This window comes from Oryctolagus cuniculus, chromosome 17, assembly GCF_964237555.1.
Source record: "Oryctolagus cuniculus chromosome 17, mOryCun1.1, whole genome shotgun sequence".
NCBI classification, from domain to species: Eukaryota; Metazoa; Chordata; class Mammalia; order Lagomorpha; family Leporidae; genus Oryctolagus; species Oryctolagus cuniculus.
The window spans coordinates 1,291,198-1,305,286 of NC_091448.1; the positions used below are offsets into that span (position 1 = coordinate 1,291,198).

The window sequence follows — 14,089 nt, forward strand, 5'->3', positions numbered from 1 at the left end:
GGGCTACGGCCGCGGGGCGCGGGAAGCCCGCCCGCGCGCCCCTGTGCCCGGCACCCCGTCCGACACCCCTCCCGCCCGCACGGGCCGCTGCCGCCGCCGGCTCTTTCCCCGAGGGCTCCGCCTGCGTCTCCGCGGCACGACCGGGAACCCGGGCGCGCAGGAGCCCGGAGCTAGAAGGACGCGCCGGAGACCGGACCTGCGGCCGGGGCCGCGGCCCCGCGACCGGAGGCGGCGTCTCGGGCCTCGGAGCCCCCTCCGGAGCTGCTGGGCCTCGAGGCTCCTCGGCACAGACCGCGGACGGGGAGGGCGCCGCAAGATGGACGCAGCGCAGGCAAAGGCGCGCCGGGTCTCCGGCTTCCCGCGCTTCCTGGAGAGGCGGCCCGGCGGGCGCGTCGCCGGGGAGGGCAGGACATGCGGGGGGCGACCCGCCGGGCCTGGGAGTGGCTTGCGGGGGCACCCTCGCCGGCGGTGGGCCCACGGGTCCGCCCTTGGAGACCCGCCAGGTACGTGCGTTTTGCTTGTTTGCCGCGCGCCCGGGGCGAGCTCTCGGTGGGGAGCGGGCGCAAACCCGGGTGGAGTGTAGGCGCCTTTCGCTGCACGCGTGTTCTGCGGGGTGCGGGGAAGGCGGGCGGACCCTGGCCCGGGTGTCCCCGAAGCTTCCGCCGGGGCGCAGCCGAGGGCCTGTGGAAACGCTCGCACCGTTCTCCGGCGCTGTCCCGGGGACTCCGCTGGAGACCGCGCGCGCCGACCCGGCCACAGTGCTGGGACGGCCGCGCGCTGCCACCCCCTGCCCCGCCAGGCCCGCGTTCCCTGTCCAGCAGGGACGTTCAGCTTTGGGGGGACGCTGGGTGTGAGGAGGCCCGCTTGGCCCCGTGCTGCGCGGGCAGCTCCGCGCCCCCGGAGTGAGCCCCTGTTGGCCGCAGCAGCCCCGGCCGTGCGCCGTTCGGGGGACCCAGGGCCTGCGGGGCGCGGGGCTGGCCCGAGCCGCTCCCCTCCCCCAAGGCCGCTGGGAACAAAAAGAGATCTGGGGTTGTAGTGGGGGGACGGACTCCCCGCCCCCTCCTAGGAGGGACTGGGTTTTCCCCACAGGGGGACGGTGGGGGGAGGGGAGGGACGCCTTGATTTTTGGGGGCTCTGCCTCCCCCCGGTTAAAGGCAGCTCCGGCCCCGCTTTCTTGGCGGATCAGCGGGGTTTTCGATGATGCTGGCGTTTGGAGGGTTCCGTTTGGAGACGTCTCCGGGGGAAAGGAGGCCGTCCCCGGGTGCGGCCTGCACCGCGTGGGGAGAAACCCCGGTGCAGTGAAGCGGGTCCCGCCGGGCTGCGGAGGGCGGAGGCCGCGAGCGAGCGCCCTGACCAGCGTGTGCGGCGGTCGCCTCCGCTCCCGTCCGCTGGAACAAAGGGCCCAGGGCGCACGGCGGGCCGTGGTTCCCGGTCCCGAGGGGCGCGGGGCGCGCCCTGTCGCCTCCCTCCTGCCGGGCCTGGCCTCCCAGTGTCCGGCTGGGGCTTGGGTGCCGGAGGAAGGACCCCCGCGCGGACCCTCCCACGTGTGCAGTTCGCGGCTGGGAGGCAGACGCGCGGTCCGGGTGGCGGCGCCAGGGCTCAGACCCGCGTGCACCAAAGCGAGCGGCCTCGGTGAAGCCGCGCGGGCCGCGGAGGCCCCCGACCCCGGTGCCCCTGTTTTTACTCGGTTCGTGGGTGGTGACCGATAAATCATTTTCCATTTAGGATTTTTTTTCCTCAACACGAGAAACATCAGCCTCGCCCCTCTGCTCCCCGCTCGGGCGATCCGTCTCGCCGTCCCCTGTCGACCCCTCTCCTGGTCTCCTTAACTGGATGTAAGGGGCCCTGGGTCCTTCGTCCTCCCCTCCGCTCAGGGAGTCCTTCCTGCAGGCTGTGCCAAGGTGCTGGGCGCTGTCCGCGCGAAGGTAGGTCCCTCCGCCCCGGCCGCAGAGCGGGGCCCCACGGGAAGGGGGTCCCTGGCCGCCCCCTCCCCCTCCCTTTGTTCGCTTCTCCGGACGCACGGAGTCGGCGGTGGCGGGAGACGCAGCGGACACGGGGCTCTCGGGCGGCCTGGCCCGACTCCGCCGGCGCCCGCGGTTCCCCGGGGGGCTGAGACAAGTCCGCCTCCTTCCGCGCCGCCGCGAACTCCCCTCTGCAGGAGCGAGGCCCCCGGGCCGGACCTCGTCCGAGCTGGGGCTGCGCGTGAAGCCGAGTCGCGCCGGAGGGCCGCGTCTGGGCTGCGCGGAGACGGGTGCGGGGCGGCGGGACCCCTCCTAGCCCGCTCCTTTGTCCGCGCCCGCGGCGCCCCCGGGGCGCAGGTGCGCAGGTGGCGGCCCATCTTCTGCGGTCTGCGTGCGATCCACCCGGGAGCTGCGCCCCGGGCGTCCGCAGCGAACGTTGGGATTTTTTTTCAAACTGGGCTGAGCTGGGGAGACCGGGGTGGCGTGGCGGGGGGGGGGGGGGTGTAGGCTTTTTTTTTTGGTTACGTCCCCTGCTGTGGCCGCTGCCCCTGGCCGCTTGGGGTGATCCGCGGGGCCAGGTATGGCTTCCCCATAACCCGAATTTACAATGCGCGCTCCCCTTTAAGGATATAATAGACGATTTCGCGACTTAATTCACCAGAATGGCTCCATCCAAGGGCGCTCCGGCTCATTTTATTATGCCCAGCCAAATTGGATGTTTGCGGTCTTAACGAAAAGCGATTGTGACATAAAATATATAATTTTTAAAGTAAAAAAAAAAAAAACAGGGTTCGATACCGTCCCCTCCCCCAACCTGCCTTTCTCCACTTGCCCAGCTCCACGGTGTCGGGGACGGTGAGGGCCGCCGTGGACTCTGCAGGGAGATGGGCCCGGCCGCAGGGGTGGGGGGCCGCGCGGGGCCTCTCCCGGGTCTGGCCGGGCCTCTGTCCACCCTACACCGGACGTGGCCCGCGCGGAGTGGGCGTCGGTTCTGGGAACTTCCTCTCCAGGCCTTGCAGCAGCCTGGGCCCACATTGCACCGGGGGCTTGGTGTCCCTGCCGGCTTCACTTCCGACCGGGGTCGCCAGCCCCAGCGGCTGGGGCGCCCCAGGCAGCCCTGGGCCTCCCAGTGAGGCCTGTCCCCAGCCTGTGGGACAGCCGGGTGGGTGCGGTGGGCTCCCAGACAGCTTATTAATGGCATCTCTTTAGTGTCTTCCAGAGCCCCTGGTGCTGGGGGAGGGGCACTAGTATTATTTCTGGCTGTCACAGCCTTCTGGAACCTTCCTTGGCGCCCACCGACTGTTGGATGGAGCCCCCTCCTCCGCTGGCACCCAGCCCCTTCCTCGCCCTGTCACGTCCACCTTAGGGTCCTGGGGGCCACTTCCGTCCCTAGACACTCCTGGGACAGGTGGTGTCGGACCGGGAGAGGCTGGCCTCTCCCGCAGCATCAGGGCAGGAGGGCCAAGGCGGGTGGGGGAGGGGCCTGCGCTCCCCGCCCTCCCCAAGCCACTTCCTGTGAGCCTGGAGACACCCCTCCCGCCTCCTCCTGGAATCTGACCCCTCTGTGCTAGCCCAGAGGCCCTCAGAGGTTAAGGGGCCTGGGGAGGGGCTCAGCCCCTGAGCGCTGGCCTGCTGCCCCCTCCCCACCCCCACTCTGGCCCTGGGACTGGGGGAGGGGGAGGGGCAGTGGCTGGGCCTGCTGCCTGGCGGCGACCACAGGCACCACCTGCTCGGCTGGCTTCGCTCCTGGGCCCCCGGAGAACCGTGGCAAGAGGAGGGGCTCGGGCCTCTTGGCTGCTCCTGCCGTGCGTGGCCGAGAACCCTGCAAAGTGGCCGTGGCCAGGAAGGGCCCAGGCTGGCCTGGGCCTCAGGGTTCTGGGGGTCCGGTGTGCGTGTGCAGGGGCTGCCGGGGCCCGCCCTCCCTCCTGCCCGTCCTTCCTAGTGGGCCCCCGTGGCCAGCCCCCTCCTGACCCCCTCTAGCGGGAGAGGCCTCTTGTCCAGGCATCCCCTGGACCCCCTGGCCAGCCAGCGGAGCCCGGTCCCCGCCCTGCCTCCTGTTTGCACACACGTCAGGCCAGGACATGGACGTGACACACGCCGTCCACCCGGCCCTCAAGGCCAACAGGAACTGAACCTTTGTCTCCAGGGACACGCGTGCTGAGATGCAGTAAAAACCGATGACATGGCCGTGTGCAGCCTGAACGTGTTCAGTGGACGTCTCTGAGCACTTCTGGGGCTTGAGGGGGGCTGCTGGGGTAGGGGCGGCTGCAGCCCCTGGGTTTGGTGGGAAGGGGGTGGGGGGTGAACCGCGTGGGGCAGCCCCGGCCTCAGGCTGGCGCTCAGCCCTCCTGGGCAGTGGTGGTGACGGCACTGGGTGGCCTTGCCGGACTCCTGGACCTGGCTACGTGGAGTTCTGGGCCTGCGGGCGGCTTGGCCCCCGGGGTCCCTGGGCTGTGGGACACAGCAGCTCACTTTCCGCCCCAGTGCCCAGGGCAGCTGGCCCGGCTGCTGTGGGAGCAGTCCCGCGTGGATGTGGGTCCCGCCGTCCCTCTGGGCGGCTGCTGGGTTGCCTTCTGCACCGGCGTCCACCCCTGTGGCTGCACAGCGACCCCAGCAGCCTAGCCACAGAGGGGGTGGGGGCGGCAGCGCCGGGGTAGGGCAGGTGCTGGCTTCCCTCAAGACAGGAAGTCGCCGCGTGCAGAGCCGGAGCTGGGGGCTCGGGCGGGACATCCTCCAGACCCTGGCCCTGGTGGTCTCGGGTCTGCAGCCGCCGGGGCCCAGCACCAGGCTCCTATTCGGCCAGAGTTGCCGGCCCACCCCAGACCTGGGCAAGGGCAGCGGAAGTAGGAGGGTGGCTGCCGTGGGCTGAGGGGCAGGGTGCAGCGTGCCAGTCCCTCCTGGGGCCACCCCCACCCCCAGCCGCGGCTTGGGCCCTGCCTGACCACGCGGGCTCCACCTGCCGCCGCCCACCCCCAGGACGCCCGGGGCCTCCCCTCCCTCCCCTCTTACTCCAGGAACCTCCGAACGCTGAGTTAATTGGCAAACTTTCCCAGAAGTAAACTAGAGAGGTGGAAATTAATAATTTTCCCGGTGTTGCACTCCGTGCTAATCAGGCCAGCGGGGAGGAGGGGGCCTGGGAGCAGGGGAGGACCCCTGAAAAATCAGCCTTGGGCAAGCCCCGGGCCCAGCACCCCAGAGTCCCGGCTGTGCGAGCTGGGCCGGGAAGGGTCAGCTGGGCTGCAGCCTTGGAGGAGCAAGGCGGGCTGCTGGGGTGCGACCAGGGCCGCCTGCCTCCCCACGCGAGCCCTGCTGTGGACAAGCTGCCCGGCCTTTCTGGTCCTCCAAGGCAGAGGGCACCGGTGCTGGGGACCTTGACCCCCGGTGCCAGTCCAGGGAGGTACAGCTGGGAGCCCCAGAGCCGTAGCCTTGAGGGGCCTTGCGGGGTGGGGTGAGAGGCCGAGCCGGAGCCGGGCAGCCGGGCCTCCCTCTGCTCGGGTCTGTGCCCCGAGGCCATGTCCCTGGGATGGCCCTGACCAGTGACCCCCGGGAGTCGTACGCTGGGGGGGCAGGGTTTCTTCTTGCATGAAGCGTTTGTTGAATGAGTGGGAGGACAGGTGGACGGACAGATGGGTGGTTGGACAGACAGATTTATAGATGGACTGGGGCCTGCACACCTCAGGCTAGGGGCAGAGGGCAGGAGCGGGGCGGGTCCTGCAGGTTCACCGCCCAGCCCCAGCCCGAGGCCCCTCCCCCACTCCTGCCTGCACCCCAGCCCCACCCACACAGGGTCCCATCCTGGCTGCTCCCTGCCGGCCCCGTGGCCAGCTCAGAGTGAAACAGGCAGGCCCTCCCCAGAGGCCCAAGCCCACAGAAGGGACAGAGGTGCGAGCCGACAGCAGCCTGTCCCCCAGGAGCCCGAGAAGAGGCCGCCATGCCCACCACGTGGCAGGCAGGGCCAGGGCTGAGGGCAGCGCCCCCCTTGAGTCAGCACAGAGCAGGGAGGGAGCCCTGGTGGCTTCTCTTGGTCCAGGCCCATGGCCGTGGCACGTCCCCATGGACACCTGACCTTCCTGCGAGGAAAGGCTGGGCTCCTGGGCCCTGGGCAGGGTGAGCCTGCCGCGCGCTGGGCGCCCCGGAAGCTGCCCTGCACAGCGGGGTGACCGTGGGCTGAGGGAGCCTGTGTGGACGTCAGGGAGGGCGGGCCGGCCCGCAGGAACCTGGGAGACACCCAAAGCCCCAGGTTTCGTCTCCACAGATGGGCACTGCTTTCCCATGAGAGGGACGATCAGGGACCCTTGTGAGTTGGGACCATCTGTGCCCATTTCTCAGGTGGGAAAGGTGAGGTGCCAGGGATTTTTTAAAAAGATTTATTTGGAAGGCAAGGTTACAGAGAGAGAGAGAGAGAAAGGTCTTCTATCTGCTGGTTCACTCCCCAAATCACAACAGCCGGGCTGGGCCAGGCAGGAGCCAGGAGCTTCCTCTGGGCCTCCCGCACGGGTGCAGGGGCCCAAGCACTTGGCCGTCTTCTGCCGCTTTCCCAGGCCGTAGCAGGGAGCTGGATCAGGAGAGGAGCAGCCAGGACACCAGCTGGCGCCCACGTGGGGTGCCACCGGCACTGCAGGCGGCGGCTTTGCCGGCTACGCCACAGGGCCATCCCCGAGGTACCGGGAACTGTGCCCAAGGTCAGCCCAAAGCCTGCTGCCCGGCCTGGTCTCCAGAGACGCACTTCCAGCTGATGCACGGACACTCCCAGGCCTGGCCGGCCCGCACGGTCACTGCCGAGGCCTCCCTCGCTCCCGGGGGGCGAGCTCTGGGCTGACTGGAAGCTGCTGCGTTTCCGGTTGTGAGCACAGAGGCGCACGCTCAGGGCCCACAGCCCTGCGGCCAGCGGGAGGTCAAGGCGCCATCCCCAGGAGGATGCAGGGGCGCAGCAGGCCCTCGCCGTCGCTGGTCAGCTCGGGAGGCCCAGCCTGGCTCCAGGGAGTTGGCCGATGCCTCCCGTGATTTGCTTCCCCAGTGCTTGGAAGACCTGGGCACTGGCGGAAAGGAGGGGCGGGGAGGGGCCCAGGCCTGGGGCTCTCCGGCTCTCCGTGGCCTCAGTTCTCCCTGGAGCTCCGGGTAGGGGCGGGGGAAGAGCTCAGAAGCCCCTCCCAGGGCCCTCCTCTGGGAAGCCGGGGAGCCCCATACCCTCAGGGGCCGATCTCAGCCCTGGCTCTCCAGGCTGCTGCCGCCCTGGGCCCCACTCTGCCTGGGCTCTGCTGGCCTCCCGCCTACACCCACCCCGGGCACACCTTCCCCACGCAGGCCCTGGCCAGTCCCCCCAGGAGCAGTCTCCCCTTCGCCTGCGAGTCCACTGTGGAGGACAGGAGCCTGTGCTCCTCCGGGCTGGACAGGGCTATCGAGGTGGGGGTAGGCACAGGGCCGTGGTTCTAAATCCAGATTCCTGGGGCCAGTGCTGGGGCGCATTGGGCTGAGCCTCTGCCTGCAGGGCCGGCATCCCACATGGGCACCGGTTCTAGTCCCGGCTGCTCCACTTCCGATCCAGCTCTCAGCTGTGGCCTGGGAAAGCAGTGGAAGATGCCCAAGTCCTCGGGCCCCTGCACCCATGTGGGAGACCCGGAGGACGCTCCTGGCTCCTGGCTTTGGATTGGCGCAGCTCCGGCTGTTGCAGCCATTTGGGGAGTGAACCAGCGGATGGAAGACTTGTCTTTCTCCCTCTCTCTCTCTGTAACTCTGCCTCTCAAATAAATAATAAAACATTTGAAAAAAAAAATCCAGATTCCGCCAGCACCTGCTGGTCAGAGCAGCCCTGCTGTTCGCTCTTTGCTGTGTGGGAATCCTGCTGCTGCCCCGGAGACGCTGGGTGGGCCCCGCAGGTGCTGCCTGGCACCGCTCGGCCGGGACCCTTCCCCCAGGCCCTGCCACTTGCTGGGTTCTGAAGCCAGCCCCCGGGGGATCCCCCGAGAGGCGATCACCCCACTCCTGCCACCTGCTGGCCCCTCCAGATAAGAGGCAGGGCAGGTGGGGACACCTGGGCTCGTGTGTGCCAAGCAGGGGCCAGCGGGCAGCCTCTGGGTCCCAGGAGCCCACAAGCATGCCGGGGTTTGTGGCAGCACCGTCGGGAGCGGCCAAAGGCAGATGCAAGGCCAGTGCCCACGGACGGACGGGCAGGTGGACGTGCCGGGCCCACCCTCCAGGGGAACGTTACTCGGCCTAGAAACAGGGAACCCAGCCGCCTGCCCCACCACGGACGGAGCTGGAGAACCAGCGCAGGGGAGAGATCCAGGCACAGAGAGCAGGAGTCGTGCCTGGCGAGCAGCGTCCGGGGCAGACAGACCCGCGGGGGCGGGGAGAAGGGGCCGTGCGTCTGCTGCTTGGCGAGAGATTTCTGTTAGGACTGCGACTCCCGGGGAGGCCGGCGCAGTGCGCAAAGGGGCGCCAATGGCCCTAGTGTGTTCTGTGCCCCCCAACAGAAGTGAGCTGGGGGAGAGGAGGGGGCTGCGAGGGGCTGCCTCCTCTGAGGCCCGGGGTCCCGAGCGTCTGCCTCTGCTCTGCCCGCTTCAGCAGGCGACACGGCCATTCCGTCCATGTGGCTTCTCACTCTGGACAGGGACAAGCTGGAGCCTCTTAGGCAAGCAGGGCCTGGCCGGTCGGGCACGGCTTCCGGTGCCGGCGCTGGTTCGCAGGGGGTGCAGGCAGAGCCTCCTCCGGTATCATGTGGCCTCACGCCCCTGCCCGGTCTGGATCTCGCCATCACCCAGGTGTGGACCACTCGCCTAGGCTGACCTTGGCCTTGGTGTGGCTCACAGGTGGCTGGCTGAGGGCTGCCCTGGTCCCGGGCTCTGGGGGGCTGGCTCAGAGCAGGGGCCTGGGTTGCACCCCTTCATCACTGCCAGCCACACGGTGAAGCCCCCAACCCTTCCGGGCCGGCCTGCAGGGTCTATGAGAGCTCTCCGTCTCAGGAACCGGCCTGAGACCCCAGGGCTAGCGGTGGCCAGCAGGGCTGGGTCCCCGCAGGGCTCCGTGCCTGCGTTTCTGGGTTCGGAAGCAGGAGCCACCTGTGGTTACCCCCAGGCCTCACCGGAACCCACGTCCCCTGTTCTTCGGGCCTTAAGGGCCTGGGATGAGGTGTCCCAGAAGGGGGGAGGGGTTGCAGTGACGCTGCCCGAGCCAGTGAGGGCCGAGGGCAGCCACGGCCCCAGGACCAGACCCGAGGAGGTGGCCGCCGCCTGTGGGGCTGCAGGGGCCTGGCGTCTGCTCAGAGCTGTCCTGTGTGCGGCCACTGGGAACGCAGCCCAGGCCTCCCCCCAGCGAGGGTGGGCACCAGGCACACCACGGCCTGGGATGCCAGCTGCCCCTCTGTGGTGGAGGCCACCGTGCCCTTCACAGCCCACGGCCAGTGGACCCATCGCCACACCGCCTTTGCTGCCCCCAGGGACGCTGTCGCCCCCCAGGCCAGGCTGCTGGCCCTTGGCACCCCTGGGCAAGCCTGCTGCCCCGGCTCTGCGGCCTGTGTCCAGGCCACCTGGCTCTGTCAGGGACCCCGGTGTCCAGCACGGGGCCGGCATGGCCGGGTGTCCTGTGACCTTGGTGTCCTCGCTGGCTAAGTGGGGACATCCAAACCCCGGTCACCAGAGGCCCCTGGTGGCGTCTGAGGCCGTCCTGCCTCACGGAGAAGCAGACGACTCCCACGGATCCCCAGGGGCCCCGGAGAGAGGACGCGGGCTCCACAGGCCACCAGGTCCTGGACAGCCTCCGGGTGGCAGTGACACGTGGGGTAGGGGGTCACAGCGGGGGGAGTCCTGACGGCTCGCACCCCCGCCAGCAAACAGGCCCTGGCAGCCGGGGTGGGGCCGGGCGCTCTGCCCGGGTGTGGAACCCATTTCTTCGGTAGCTTTGCCGCTGATTAGTTGCAGGTGAGTGGACGGCACGCGGTGTGTGTTGTAACAATATTTTGGGACAATTAGATTGAAACCACATTGTTGGCGGCCCGGCCACCCCCACCCTCCGGGGATCCGGGCAGCGGGGAGGGGCCTGGCCTGCTGGAGGGGGCGGGGTCCCGCCGGCCCCACTCTCTCCTGGCCTCCTGTTGACCCCGGGCTCCAGTTGTTCCAGAAAACAGCTGCCAGACTTTCCAGGGCAGGTGGGAGGGGGCGGCCCAGGGGCTCGCGAGGCCAGACAGCCACCCCACCCCCGTCTCAGCCCCCCAGGAAGTCTGCCAAGCCCCTCCCCTAGCTGACGGCCCCGCCCTCCAGGAGCGCTCCCAGAGGTGTCTGGGCCTGGCCAGCTGCCGGGTGGTGGCCGCTCTCGTGCCGTGGGCGGAGTGGCGATGCCAGGACACCCTTCTCACTGGGGGGCCTCACTCCCTGCCCGCCCCCTTGGGAAGGGGGCCGGGCTCAGGCCCAGGAGGCGCGTGTCTGAGCTGAGGAGGCCTGAGCGCAGCGGCACAGCTGGGCCCCAGGCCAGCCCCCCCCAGGCTCCCGGGAATGCCGGCAACATGTGGGCAGGGTCTCCAAGCCCGGCTTCCCAGGCCCTCTGAACCGATGGGCCCGGGTGGGGCGAGCAGAGTCCTGCAGGCCCTGGGCGGGGGGCTCAGACTTCCCTTCCCTCCAGACCCTCTGCCCACTGCAGGCAGCCAGCCTGGCCAGGTGCATTCTGGGACAGCCCCAGGGGTGGGCGGGGCTGGGTTTGGTCCCAGGGGACCCAAGGCTGGACGCTGGGCCACACTTGGCTCCGCCCCTCTGGCAAAGCTCCCCCTCCTCGCCTGCTGGGGTCCTGCCCCGGGCATCTTGGGGTGCCCGTGCCCCCTTGCTGTGTGAGTGCAGGGTCTCTGGCACAGTTAAGCCGCTGTCGGGGACGCCACATCCCGCATCAGAGTGCCTGGGGTCCAGTCCTGGCTCCACTGATGAGCATGCTGGGGGACCGCAGGTGACGGGAGACCAGCCGTGGCCGTCCCGGGCGTCTGGGGGGCAGCAGCAGGTGGAGCATGTCTTTTTCTGCCTTTCAAATAAAGACGCCCGTTCTCTCGAGTTTCCAGTTGAGCCTGTGTGCAGTGTGGCGCTTTCTCTACAAGATTCCCCCACTTCCGCCCAACCTCCACGGCCCCACACGGGCTGGTTCCGCCCAGCCTCCACGGCCCCACACGGGCTGGTTCCGCCCGGCCTCCACGGCCCCACACGGGCTGGCTCCGCCCGGCCTCCACGGCCCCACACGGGCTGGCTCCGCCCGGCCTCCACGGCCCCACACGGGCTGGCTCCGCCCGGCCTCCACGGCCCCACACGGGCTGGTTCCGCCCGGCCTCCACGGCCCCACACGGGCTGGTTCCACCACGGTCCCCACACGGGCTGGTTCTACCCAGCCTCCACGGCCCCACACGGGCTGGTTCCGCCCGGCCTCCACGGCCCCACACGGGCTGGTTCCGCCCAGCCTCCACGGCCCCACACAGGCTGGCTCCATCCCCAGGGAGGAGCACTCAGGTCCAGGGACTCCGGCGTGGGGGTGGCCGGCAGGCTCCCAGCCTGGGCCTCTTCCTCACTGGAGCCCACTGGGCCCTCTGGTTCCCACCTCTCAGAGGAAGCACCAGGGCTGGCCAGGCTGCGAAGGTCTCCGTCCTGTCCTGACCCAGGAGAGATGGGGAGGACAGGAGGCCCAACACATCACCGCTGCCCACTTCCTGCCTGCCGCCATCCTGGCCAGAGGGGCCTCAGCATCCCCCCCCCCCGTGCTCCACCCCCTTCCAGAAGGTTCCGGAACAGGAGGCTGGCAGCTGTGAGCCTGGGCACAACCTGCCGCACACCTCCCTCTGGGGCCTCCCTCTGCCAGCTCTGCAGGCTCAGGTCAGGCCCGGGGGTTCCAGCCTGCGGGGGGCTCTGGGACTGCACCTGCGCCCTCCAGGGTGAAGGCTGCAGGAGGTCCGGAGCAAAGGGCTAAGAGGCTAAAAGGCGCCTCCTGACACCAACGGGACACCGCGTGGACAGCACGCCATCGCCACAACCTCCCTGCTAGGGCTGTCATTGTAATGGCTCCGCCCTCAGGGGTGGGCCCATGGCCCAGAATGGCCAATCAGAGGAGCCCATGCCTCTGCCACGTGACTGAGCATGTGACTGAACCGGACCAATCAGTCTTCGCGCCCGCAGGACTCCGAGCCGGCGGCGGGCGCCGCGGTCCTCGGGTGCAGGGCCTCCGGCGCCGGCCCGGGCGGTGAGCTCAGACGTGGGCAGGAGTCGGCGCTGCTTCCCAGCCCCGCTTGACGGGCTCCTCCCGCGGGAGCCGCAATGTGGGGCCCCGGGCGCGCGGTGCAGGAGAGACCCTCGGAGGGGCCCGGGGCCCGCCGGAGGCGCTGTGGCCACGTCGGCTCCGGGTCTGCCCGTGCCCGGGAAGGAAGGCCCGGGTGCGGGGCCGCTGCGCCCGCCGGGGGACCGGACGGAGCGCCAGGCTCCTGCTTGGGTGTCGTGGCCCTTCGGGGAGCGAACCCACGGGGCGGAGGTCTCCCCGTCCGTGTCTGTTGCTCTGCCTGTCGAGTAGGTGAGGTCGATAAATACACATTTTTAAAAGCTATGCATGGATTTCAAATTTTTTTGCACCAAAATAAGCTTATTTTAAAATTTCATCTCCTACACATGTCCTGAAGCATCGTCCTCCGTGGGATTCCAGGAAAACCAAGCTCACCTTTGGCGACGGCCGCGACCGGCTGGGTGGGGAGCGATGGACAAGGGGCTTCCCGGAGCCTGGGGGTCCTGCGTGCTCACCGCGGTGGCCGCACAAACACCCGTTTGCCAAAACGCACCCTTAGAGTGCATTTTCTCTGGTCTGAGTTATCTGTGAAGCTGATGAGAGTCCAGCGAGGTTCCGTTTGTCCGGCTGCCGCCCGTGAGCCCGCGTCCATGGTGGACACGCGCCGGTGGCTCTGCCTCCGACCCAACTCCCTGCTGACCGCCTGGGAGAGCAGCAGAGGGCGGCCCCAGCCCCTGGGCCCCTGTGCCCACCAGGGCGACCCTGGCTGTGACGCGGCCGCTGGGGGCTGAACCTGCAGATGGGAGATCTGTCCGTCACTCTGCCTTTCAAATAAGTAAACTCAAAAAAAAAAAAAAAAAAAGACTCCATCTGTCACCTATCGCATGGCAAAGGTCAAAATGGCTGACGGGCAGCTTTGCCGAGGATGACGGGCAGGCGCCGGTCCGGGCGTGGGAGGGGTGGTCCTGGCGCACCCGGTGGACATTCAGCCACGGTCGGCAGCTGGGGTGTGCGTCCTTGTTACCCTGGTGCGCTCTCCTGGGCGTTTCTGGTGCTGGCGTGAGGCACAGGCCCCTTGCAGTGATGTTTATGGCTCAAAACCAGGAGCGAGCTGAGCTGACCGTCCACCCACAGGGCGCTGGCTGCGGCCACAGAAGCTGCTCGGGACCGACCCGGCGTCGGCCAGTGTTCCGGGAAGCCCTTGATGCCGACACTGGCAACACCAGGAACGCCAGGAGTCCTGCTATGGAAGGCGTCCCAGGGGGCTGGCGTGGGGACACGGGGGTTAAGCTCCCGCTTGCCACGCCGGCAGCCCATATCGGAGCTCTGGCTCAGATCCCCCGGCTGCTCTGCGTCCGATCCAGCTCCCCTCCAATGGCCGGGGGAGGCAGCAGAGGACGGCCCAAGGGTCCGGGGTCCCTGCCACCCACGTGCAGACCTGGACGGAGTTCCTGGCTCCCAGGTTCGGCTTAAAAAAGCGGCAGCTGGCAGGTACAGGTCTGAAGTTTCATTTTTAATACACTCCCTGCACGGGTTTCAAATTTTTTGCATCACGGAAAGCTGAGCTTTTAATTCCATTTCCCACGAACCTCTTGAAGGCAAGCGGCGCTGTTCTCAGGCGCCGTGGCTGGGGCGGGGCCTGGGGAGAGCCGCTCCTCGCTTCCCGCCCACCGTGTTCCTGGCTCGCTGCGGGTGCGTGCACTTTACACACGCAGCTCCAGTGACCTTGCCCTGCAGTCCTGGGCGGAGCGGCGGACGCGGCAGGCCGGGCTGGAGGGTCCCAGGCTCCAGTGGGCTGGGGGCGGGGACAGGCCCCGGGGCCAAGCCTCAGAGGCCGGTTCCGCAGCCTCCCGACCCTGGCTCCTTGGCCTGGAGGCGGCCGGCTCCTGGCTCCG

The 14,089-nt window shown here is 68.9% G+C and overlaps 1 long non-coding RNA gene across 1 annotated transcript; it reads left to right on the top strand.

Moving 5' to 3' along the window:
* The first annotated feature begins 299 nt into the window (after positions 1-299).
* Positions 300-13,058, top strand: LOC138845983 (uncharacterized). Its single transcript, XR_011383318.1, has 3 exons — positions 300-503; positions 1,726-1,925; positions 12,592-13,058. It is a non-coding gene; the product is annotated as an uncharacterized lncRNA (long non-coding RNA).
* The last annotated feature ends 1,031 nt before the right edge of the window (positions 13,059-14,089 follow it).